Here is an 11,934-nt window from a genome sequence, read left to right as displayed (position 1 = left end):
AACACAATAATTGTAGAGAAACAGACTGGCTGTGCTGGTTGTCCTGAAAAGCAGTGTGTATGTAATAGGGGTCATTGAGACCTGACTGTAACCTATTGGGTGGACCCTGCGTGCGCTTTCCCCCCAGGCAGTTGGATAAGCGTTCAAAATGATTTATAATGTACAAAAACATTGTCAAACTTCCTCGACTCTGAAGTGCAGCATGCTGAAAAAAACGAGTCCATAGTGCGTTTGAAGATGAGGGGGACGCAGATTGACAGTTTGGTTTGGTGTGTGTGTTTTTCTATTGCATCCGTCTTCCGCCGCGAGGTGAGCTCAGAGACATAGAGAGAGAGAGACACGGGCGGGAGGAAACGCTCTGCGCCACGCCGCGGCCTTGAGAGAGGGAGGGAAATCGGCTGCACATTGCATGAGACTCAATCATTGTTCGGTGGTGTCTGTGACAGTGGTCGTCAACACAGCATTAATTAAAAAAGAATACAAGCATAAAATATAAACATAAGGCCACAAAAGCCACAACTGCCTCCCATATCAATTCTGGGCCCAGCCAAATAAGTCAATAAAATAATACTTTCAAGATTTGTTTCCCCAGCTAGAGAGCCCAACTATCTAAGGGCTTAAGTGAAATGGATTATTCAACAGATAGAAGCGTGAGGAAGTCATTCATTGGAAACCAAGCATGCCGGCATTAGATCCTGTTTCACATGACAGGGCCTGGCAGTCCCGCTCTGCAGATGTGCAACTTGGCATAATATTGAGTCATTTCTAAAATAACCCGTTTTTTTCTAGTGTGTGTATGTGTGTGTGAGTAAGTGAGTGCGTGCAGGGGGTTTTGGGGGGACAGCTGTAACGGAATCACTTCATAAGTGATATAGCACTCCGGGTACCATAGCCCGCTACAAACCAGAGCTGTGGTACAAATGTTTTTCCAACATGGCATAGATTTATCCAAGCATATTGGGAGTAAAAAAAAAAAACATTTTTCACTTCCTTAATACAAGAAACGAAAGAGGTTGTGACTCTTGTGCTTGAGTTTGGTTCCCAAGACTCATTTTATGCAAACACACTCGAGTAATGTTGGCAATGTTTAAACAATTTCAAAACTCTGACATTGATGTTCATGTAAAAAGGAGCACAATGAATACTTCTCCTTTGGGAAGTTTATCAACCTATGCAGTTGTCTGTTTCACTGTTTTGTTTCTGACAAGACGTTTACTAAGATGTGGTCTCGGATCACTCTGGTTTAAGTGAGAAGACAGTCTATTCAACGCCAGATAATGCAGGCGCTGAAATGCATTCGTTCTACATAGTTTCACATGGCAAGGGGTATTTTGCATCCCCTAAAAAGAAGGAGAAACAATGGCCTCTCACTCTGAATTTTCTAGAATGGATTATTGAAGAGGGTGAAGGGATGAACTACATTCCACAGGCCTGGTGGGAGAAAACAAGATGGCCGCCCGTCAGTGGGTGACATGTGGCTTTGTTGGCCCAGCAAGGGATGCCTCTCACGGCCATCATTGTGTCAGAGCGGGTTACTTCTAATCACAGTTGATGGGTAGGGACCAGGGGACGGATTTGCTGAGGTAGGGAGGGAGGGAGAGAGCCACAGCAAGCACGGCTTCATGATTCAAATCATAGCCGGTTAAAAAAGAACCATGACCACACATTGACAGCTTAAAATTTCATACGTTTAACTCAAATCGCAGGCAGTTAGAAGAGAGCCTTGATCCACCTCCACCCCACCCAGTAGGACCGCCGCAGATAACATTATTCAACCGTTGTCCCCATTCCTCACTTCCCCTCCCTTCTGGCCTTAACGTGATTGAATGTTACTATTGGAATGCCCATTGGAATGCCCAGGATGGAATTCCATTGAATGGCCACTGACCTGACTCACTGCTTAGTGTCGGCACAAGGCACATACTCAATGATTAGCAACTAGACCATGGTGACCGTAGTGCTGCAGATCGGACGTCTTGACCTGCCTGGGCCTTATGACTGGCACAGCTACTTATGGAAACGGGCGGGTGGTCAGGGAATCCCATTCAGAGCTGCCTGACCATTAGAAATGACCTCTCATTGTTTAGCCATGGTGGGACCAAGGAAGAATAGCAATGTGAGGGTTTACCTAGACAACTTTTCTCTTATTGAGTATCAAAAAGTAACCAAAAGGACAGGAATATAAAGAATATCTGTGGTATGGAGTTGTTGTTGTTTTGATACAAAATTGCTCTAGTTTATAACGCAATTCAGGTTAGAACCCATATTTATTTGAGCAGATTATATGGTTGCATCAGCTGGTGCCCAAATTCCTCAAATAGCAACTACTTACCTTACCTACCCTCCTCTGGTATGTTGTCCTCTTTTGACTCCACACCAGTCAATGCATGATCACTCTTTAGGAATATAAACATGAGTTCGGTGCCAACCTAGCAACTGTGATGTGAGATCTAAATATCCCTCATCCACACTTTTCATGTCACAATCAGTGATGGATCCCTTTTTGTCCCCAATGTCATGTCTAATTTATTGTGGCAATAATGCGCATCCCAGCGTCAGACAGAAACATGCACACAGAGCATCACATCAGACAGAAACATGCACACAGAGCATCACATCAGACAGAAACATGCACACAGAGCATCACATCAGACAGAAACATGCACACAGAGCATCACATCAGACAGAAACATGCACACAGAGCATCACATCAGACAGAAACATGCACACAGAGCATCACATCAGACAGAAACATGCACACAGAGCATCACATCAGACAGAAACATGCACACAGAGCATGACATCAGACAGAAACATGCACACAGAGCATCACATCAGACAGAAACATGCACACAGAGCATCACATCAGACATACAGGAGTTGTACTCTCATGACGTGGCGTCTCTCAAATCTCACAAACAAAGCAGAGCTAGCAACAAAATCATCAATAACTGACTAAGGCCAAATGTGACAACGGTCTTAGAAAAGGCTGCTTTGATCATGTAATTCACCCCCGTACACAATTACAAGTGTTTATTAACTGTCTAATTGCCTTGACCACACACAGACTGAAATCATTCCACAGGCGTTAAGCTGAGTGTCCAAGTGTCACTGGTTAGACTGGATAACCTTAAATACCCTGGCAGGGAACAATTACTGTCACTTCATCAGATTCATCTGTAGGCCACAGATTATCATCTCAATGCACCTGTAAAGTAGGAATGAGACATACAGTTTCTATGTGTGAGTAGTAATGTTGACAAAGGGAAATCTTGTCTGTACTATCTGATGATGATGTAGAACTTGGTGTAAACCGGGCGCAAACTATATGTGCGGAAATGCAAAGCCATGGCCATATCTTTTGAGATGTATACCAGATAGACAATGACGTTTGTGTGAAGTAAAATCAAACGAGTGGGAATAGGATGCAGGACCTCTCTGCCAACATTCTGAGTGTTCCCCAGCTCACCACCACCACACATGGGAATCCTATAGCATTTATCTTCTGGCACAGGCCAACTAACAGTATGCTATATTTGTTTTCGTAGCAATTTAATTACCACTATCCTTCTGCACAATAGACAAGGTCTTTATGTGGATCCTGAGTGATATGGAGTGCGTTAGAGACATAAGACTGTTTCCAATCCATCAGGGTGGTGGTGGTGCACCTGTTTATACCAAAACACTGTGGCCGATGATGGCATGTCTTCTTCGTAGAGATTGAGGGTGTCAGTGGGTTCATGTAGCCTATCACATTGTTGTCCTAGATTGAACATAATTAGTCACTGAGCTCATACTTGCACTTAGAAACCAGCCAAAGTGATGGTGTTGAATTGTGTCTGACCACAGATTGACTCTATCATGGTGTTTTTTTGCCAATAATTTTGTTACAGATGTGAAATGACATCATCATGGCTTAGTTCATTGTCCTGAAAACATTGCTGGAATGTTCGTGTAATGTTTCTGAAAAGATTGACTGTAGTGGCATTCCTTACATTTGAACAACAATATAATGACTATGTCCCTTCATTAGCCCTATACTGTAAAAGGAACCAAATAAAGATAAGACCCCACAGCCATGTAACAGCTGGTGGACTGGGGAGAGAAGGATGGGAAAGGAAAATAGGCTGACTTGTCACTGGGACGCTGCCATTCCCAGTGTGGCATTCGCTCTCTTTCAGGGGCCAGTCAGGGGCGAGGGGGGACCTGTGAAAGGGCCTGCAACTGGGAGAAAGGAGCCTCTCAGTGCCCATTGTGTGTGAATGCTGCAGCTCTTAGACCTGTCTGTCTCTCTATCTCTTCTCCAAGACACAGGCTTTCAGCCTCTTCCTAACCCCCCCCCCCCCCCCCTCTCTCTCTCTCTCTCTCTCTCTCTCTCTCTCTCTCTCTCTCTCTCTCTCTCTCTCTCTCTCTCTCTCTCTCTCTCTCTCTCTCTCTCATTACCCCAGACCACGCTTGCTCTCTCTTTCTCTTTCATTACAACCCACCCCCACACACGGCTGTCTTGTATGTGTTATTGTCGAGTGCAATGGATGCTATGCAGTTGTGCTGACTCGTTTGTCATTGGATTGAACCCCTTTCGCTGTCCGTTGACCTTATTTGTCCATACACATCTCTAAACGTTAAGTTTATTTTCTAAGCTTCAATTCAAGACATTGTTGTTTTTCATAGCTGTGAACATGAATACCCTGTAGATGGGGTTTGCAGTCTAGCTAAATCTGTGTTCAGTGGTGAATTGACGGGTTAAGTTCTCCATTCCAAACATGATATTGAGGCTAGATCCCTCCGCCATCGCTTGGACTGAGTGTAAGAAGTGTCTGGGATCACGGTTTGTTTTGCTTCAGCATCCAGCCTATAATCGGAGAGATTTATATCCTGTTCTACCTCTGTAATTAAAAGGCTTCCTAATACTTCACCCTAATACATATATATAGAACATTTAACTGCCCCACATATCAGGACAACAGCAGCTATTGGGATGTCAGCATCAAACTGGAAACACAAGGAGGTTGCCATAGTGACAGTCATCACTCACACACTACTCTAACCGTCTCTAACCATCTCCATTTTGGGCCAGTGTTTTGTCCTCTGGCCAGATCAGGGCACGTTTCTTGGAGGAAGTCAAAAGGGAAGTCTTACATTTATCATTCACAGTAAAGTTAGGAGTAGAAAGATGATTTAAAAATGAGAGGTTTAAACCGAGGGATGCCAAAATATGTTGACATTTCAATCTGTCACAGAACAAAGACATGTCAGTTTGTTGACAGGCAGACGGTATACCTACAGCACACACTCAATACTGTAGTTGTATTTATTTCAGAAAAACAATTTTCTGAAATAACACCAGACTATGGTTCAAACTATGGTCACAAGAGGAGACACAGAGTCCTCACTCCCTTAGCCTCCTCTGGTGAAGGCAGCACACTAGGAAACATGGCCAGAGACAGACCTCTGTCCGTCCAGGCTGAGGAGTTCTATCCATGCTGTCATCCATCTGGAGATGAGAACCTCACCACTGGCTCACCCACCACCCAGTAGACAGATGCTTCCCAGGTCACGTCTCAGCTAGCACGCGTTGTATGGTCGACCGGTCGGCCCACTGGTCAGGCACCACTCCCTGCCTACAACCACTGTCTGACAGCTCCATTCTCAAACCAACCTGGACTCATCGGAAAAGCCTGGCTAGAGCCAGCCAGAGGCTGGCCAGGGGACAGAGGGCCTGGGCTGCCTGGCTGGTGGTGTCTGACTAGGCCTGCCCTTGAGCCCCATCACCCTGTTCAAATGGTCATCGCAATGGCCCAGGAAGCAGGCTGTTATGGCCGGTGTGATGAGAGGTGTAGCTGTGGGTCGCAGAGCAGACCAGCCAGGCAGGGAGCAATGAATTAACTGTCTGGGAGTTAAAAATGGATTTAACTGCTGCTCCAGAGACCTAATGGCACTTCCCAATGAGGTCTAATGCATTTAGGTATTTGTGGATTTATTACAATTCAGCTCAATATAACAGAGAAACGTAAGGGCAGAAGTTTTCTTTGGAAAGATGACACATACATGTAGAAACCAGAAGACATTAAAATTAGAAACACATTAAGTTTTCCTTGCTTTCAGCCTCAAGACGCTAATTGATCAAACATAATTCCGGCAACTGACCACACATTGAAAGACGATGCAACTGCAGTGAAAAGTATCAGTATGAACTTGAAAGTCAATTAGTCTGTCAACTCAGAGAGTTTATGATTTTTATTTTCACAAATAGCTTGAAGCATTCATTTAACTTGCTGTGTTGTGTCGTGAGGACTCATAACAAAGGAGTCCATTAACACCCCATAATGATGCAGCCACTTGTTTCTCCTTGATTTGCATTTACAACACAATTGTATTGATGTGTGACAATCTCTCACCCACAGAACGTAATAGACTCAACAAATAAGTCATTTGAGATTCCAGTCAGACTTGACTAATTTGCAGGCTTTCCCTGACTCAACCTTTGGTGTACCTCTTTGATCGAACAGAGTCTATTGTTAAGCTGACAGAGCACCATAAGTTAATTTAACTTCAAATAGAGACCGAGGCCCATGATTACTGGATGTTTTGTGGTACAAGATTTAAGGAAATAATTATTGTGGGGGATGTGAAATAGTTGATTGTGAGTTCACCCATCACTGGGTGGCCCTCTTTGTGGTCCTTCGAATCAGATGGTCTTAAACTGCCAGAGCAATACACAGAAACATGGAGTGGCTCACTCCCCTATTGAATGACTCTTGAGTGGGCGAGGGTTCACATACTGTATCATATAGGCTACTGCTCAGTTCATGATATCTGTGCACTTGAGTTTCATTCAAATGATGTGTTTCGTTATGTTTCATTGACCCGTCTCCTCTGTAGCAACCAGGTGGGGCTGGTAGGGTCACTGTGGAGCTTGGCAGAGCAGTGTCTACAGTGCCAGAGAAAGAGAAGGCTGTGGGGGGTTAAACCCTGAGATCAAAGGCCCAGTGATGGACCAATAGGCTCTGCTAGATCGTCAGTACGACCTCTGTGCATCAATCAGGCATTAGGGTTCCGGATTGTGGCTAGAAGTGGACCGTTTAGTGAGGTTGGGCTGGGGGGGGACTAGGACCAGCATAAACAAGAGAGGAAAACTGTGAGGAGGAAGAGGAGGAGGAGGAGGAAGAGGAGGAGGCAGAGGAGTGTTGGATTAAAACCCAACCATCCTTTCACTTCTACAAAACCACATGACGTTCATGTCCAAAGCCCTACATATTCAAAGGCATGTACTCCAGCCAGCTCCAACCCTGTGACACAGATGGAGACCGAAATATACAAGTGCAGGCCGACCGGTCTCTCTGATGTTGCCATCGGTGTGGTGTGCTGTGCTGACAGAAGGAGTTAGCCATCAATCCTCTGAAGATAGAGATAGACAAGTCCACTCATATTTACTTTCATATGGTACACCGCCAACGTGCTGAAACAGACAACGGCTGTGAATCAGAACGATGTCTCTGCTATCCTAAAAGGATTGATGGCAGGGGAACCTTGTAGTATAGTGGATCAGTTGTCCTGTCACCCAGGATAAGAGTTAAATGGTGAGATGACACAAACCTCCTCTATATTAAAAACAAAAGCGAAGTTTTAAGTGCCAAGTAAGTATTGGTCTTAAGACTAAAAGGAAATTCATGAGCACCACAATGTGTACTTCACCAATGCCCCACCAAGGTTTTGCAGCACACAGCTTTGACCTAACACATTTGCTATGTTGATCAATTGTACTTCCAACAATGTGTAAGCAGGTTTCTTTGGATTCAAACCTTATCACAGCCTAATTTATACTCTTAGAGTAGGTGCTCCCACAGTATTGTGATTTGTACTGCATACAAGATAATGTATTGCATTCTTCCCACCCCACACTAAGACATTACCCCATTCCACTACCTTTTCAAAGAAAAATATTATATTAAAGCAAGCTTTGCTTTTATGCTTACAACTCAATCAGGGTTGATTGAGCTTGTTTACACAGTAAAAAATCTCATCAAATGTATTTGTCATATGCGCCAAATACAACAGGTGTTGACTTTAACGTGAAATGCTCATTTACGAGCCCTTTCCCAACAATGCTGAGTTAAAAAGTAAAAACAATTTGCAAATAAAAAAAGGGAATAGAAACACAACAAAATAACAATTAGGCTATATACAAGGAGGACCGGTAGACAATGTGCAGGAGTACGAGGCAGTTGAGGTAACTCACAGATATATATATATATATATATATATATATATATATATATATATATATATATATATATATATATACTACCGTTCAAAAGTTTGGGGTCACTTAGAAATGTCCTTGTTTTTTAAAGAAAAGCAAAAAAAATTGTCCCATAAAATAACATCAAATTGATCAGAAATACAGTGTAGACATTGTTAATGTTGTAAATGACTATTGTAGCTGGAAACAGCATATTTTTTAATGGTATATCTACATAGGTGTACAGAGGCCCGTTATCAGCAACCATCACTCCTGTGTTCCAATAGCACAGCACGTTGTGTTAGCTAATCCAAGTTCATAATTTTAAAAGGCTAATTTATCATTAGAAAACCCTTTTGTAATTATGTTAGCACAGCTGAAAACTGTTGTTCTGATTAAAGAAGCAATAAAACTGTCATTCTTTAGACTAGTTGAGTATCTGGAGCATCAGCATTTGTGGGTTCGATTGCAGGCTAAAAATGGCCAGACACAAAGAACTTTCTTCTGAAACTCGGCAGTCTATTCTTGTTCTGAGAAATGAAGGCTACTCCATGTGAGAAATTGCCAAGAAACTGAAGCTGGCTCTAACCAGGTTCGTGCCATAGGGGAGATCTTCGTGGGCTATTCCTGGCCTTGTCTCAGGGTAGTAAGTTGGTGGTTTGAAGATATCCCTCTAGTGGTGTGGGGTGCTGTGCTTTGGCAAAGTGTGTGTTGTTATATCCTGCCTGGTTGGCTGTATCGTCGGACTGGGCCATAGTGTCTCCCGACCCCTCCTGTCTCAGCCTCCAGTAATTATGCTGCAATACTTTGTGTCGGGGGGCTAGGGTCAGTCTGTTATATCGGGAGTATTTCTCTTGTCTTAATCTCTCTCTCTCTCTCTCTCTCTCTCTCTCTCTCTCTCTCTCTCTCTCTCTCTCTCTCTCTCTCTCTCTCTCTCTCTCTCTCTCTCTCTCTCTCTCTCTCTCTCTCTCTCTCTCTCTCTCTCTCTCTCTCTCTCTCTCTCTCTCTATCTCTTCTCTTGGAGAACCTGAGCCCTAGGACCATGCCTCAGGACTACCTGGCCTGATGACTCCTTGCTGTCCCCAGTCCACCTGGTCGTGCTGCTGCTCCAGTTTCAACTGTTCTGCCTACGGCTATGGAACCCTGACCTGTTCACCAGACGTGCTACCTTGTCGCGGACCTGCTGTTTTTGACTCTCTCTCTCTACCACACCTGCTGTCTCTAACTCTGAATGATTGGCTATGAAAAACCAACTGACATTTACTCCTGAGGTGCTGACCTGTTGCACAACCTCTACAACCACTGTGATTATTATTATTTGACCCTGCTGGTCATCTATGAACATTTGAACATCTTGGCCATGTACTGTTATAATCCCCACTCAGCACAGCCAGAAGAGGACTGGCCACCCCTCAGAGCCTGGTTCCTCTCTAGGTTTCTTCCCAGGTTCCTGCCTTTCTAGGGAGTGTGCTTCTAAATCTGCATTGCTTGCTGTTTGGGGTTTTAAGCTGGGTTTCTGTATAGCACTTTTGTTACATCGGCTGATGTAAAATGGGCTTTATAAATACATTTGATTGATTGATTGATTGATTGAAACAGACGCCTCACAAGTCCTCAACTGGCAGCTTCATTAAATAGTAAACGCAAAACACCAGTCTCAACATCAACAGTGAAGAGGTGACTCCGGGATGCTGGCCTTCTAGGCAGAGTTGCAAAGAAAAAGACATATCTCAGATTGGCCAATAAAAAGAAAAGATTAAGATAGGCAAAAGAACACAGACACTGGACAGAGGAAGATTGGAAAAAAAGTGCTATGGACAGACAAATCTAAGTTTGAGGTGTTCGGATCACAAAGAAGAATATTTGTGAGACGCAGAAAAAATGAAAAGATGCTGGAGGAGTGCTTGACGCCATCTGTCAAGCATGGTGGAGGCAATGTGATGGTCTGGTGGTGCTTTGTTGGTGGTAAAGTGGGAGATTTGTATAGGGTAAAAGGGATCTTGAAGAAGGAAGGCTATCACTCCATTTTGCAACGCCATGCCATACCCTGTGGACAGCGCATAATTGGAGCTAATTTCCTCCTACAACATCACAATGACCCAAAGCACAGCTCCAAACTATGCAATAACTATTTAGGGGGAGCAGCTTGACCATATGGTACATAAAAAGCGCCCATCAAGCCAATCCAACTTGTGGGAGGTGCTTCAGGAAGCATGGGGTGAAATCTCTTCAGATTACATCAACAAATTGGCAACTAGAATGCCAGAGGTCTGCAAGGCTGTAATTGCTGTAAATGTAGGATTATTTGTGTCACGTTCCTGACCTTATTTCCTTTGTTTAGCCTTTGTTTAGTTGGTCAGGAAGTGAGCTGGGTGGGTATATTCTATGTTATGTGTTTCATTGGTTTAGGGTTGTCTAATTGGCCTGATATGGTTCTCAATCAGAGGCAGGTGTTTTACATTGTCTCTGATTGGGAACCATATTAAGGTAGGCTGTTCTCACTGTTTGTATGTGGGTGATTGTTCCTGTTCGTTGCGTTCTTTGTTTTATATGTTCACTAGTTCAGGATTGTAGCGTCGTTGGTTTCGTTCTGTTTGTTGTTTTGTTCGTATTGAAGAGTATTCATATAAATATGGATACATACCACGCTGCCATTTGGTCCTCCTCTCTTCCACATTACGACGAGAGTCGTTACAATTTGACGAAAGCAAAGTTTGAAGGACACAATTATTATTTAAATAAAAAATCATTATTTATAACGTTGTCAACGTTTTGACTATTTATTTTGCAACTAATTTCATGTTTTCATGGAAAACAAGGACATTTCTAAGTTACCCCAAACTTTTGAACAGTAGTGTATATATATATATTATTATATAATTTAAAAAATCCTCATCAATCTACACACAATATCCCATAATGACAAAGTGAAAACAGGTTTTTAGAAATGTTTGCAAATGTATTTAAAATGTATAAAAATAATACAGAAATACCTTATTTACATATGTTTTCAGACTCTCTGCTATGAGACTATAAATTGAGCTCAGGCGTATTATGTATCCACTGATGATCCTTGAGATGTTTCTACAACTTGATTGAAGTCCACCTGTGGTAAATGCAATTGATTGGACATGATTTGGAAAGGCACACACCTATCTATATAAGGTCTCACAGTTGACAGTGCTTGTCAGAGCAAAAAACCAAGCCATGTCCGTAGAGCTCCGAGACAGTATTGTGTCGAGTCACAGATCTGGGGAAGGGCACCAAAATGATTACGCAGCATTGAAGGTCCCCAAGAACACAATGGCCTCTTTTATTCTTAAGGAAAAGGTTTGTAACCACCAAGACTATTCCAAGAGATGGCTGCCCGGCCAAACTGAGCAATCGGGAGAGAAGGGCCTTGGTCAGGGAGGTGACCAAGAACCCGATGGTCACTCTCTGGCAGAACTCCATAGTTCCTCTGTGGAGATGGGAGAACCTTCCAGAAGGACAACCATCTCCGCAGCACTCTACCAATCAGGCTTTTATGGTAGAGTGGCCAGACGGAAGCCACTCCCCAGTTAAATGCACATGATAGCCCGCTTGGAGTTTGCCAAAAGGCACCTAAAGGACTCTCAGACCATGAGAAACAAGATTCTCTGGTCTGATGAAACCAAGATTGAACTCTTTGGAATGAATGCCAAGAGTCACGT

This window comes from Salvelinus fontinalis, chromosome 5 (assembly GCF_029448725.1).
Source record: "Salvelinus fontinalis isolate EN_2023a chromosome 5, ASM2944872v1, whole genome shotgun sequence".
NCBI lineage: Eukaryota > Metazoa > Chordata > Actinopteri > Salmoniformes > Salmonidae > Salvelinus > Salvelinus fontinalis.
The sequence above is the reverse complement of the archived record's forward strand: the minus strand, read 5'-3'. Positions refer to the sequence as shown.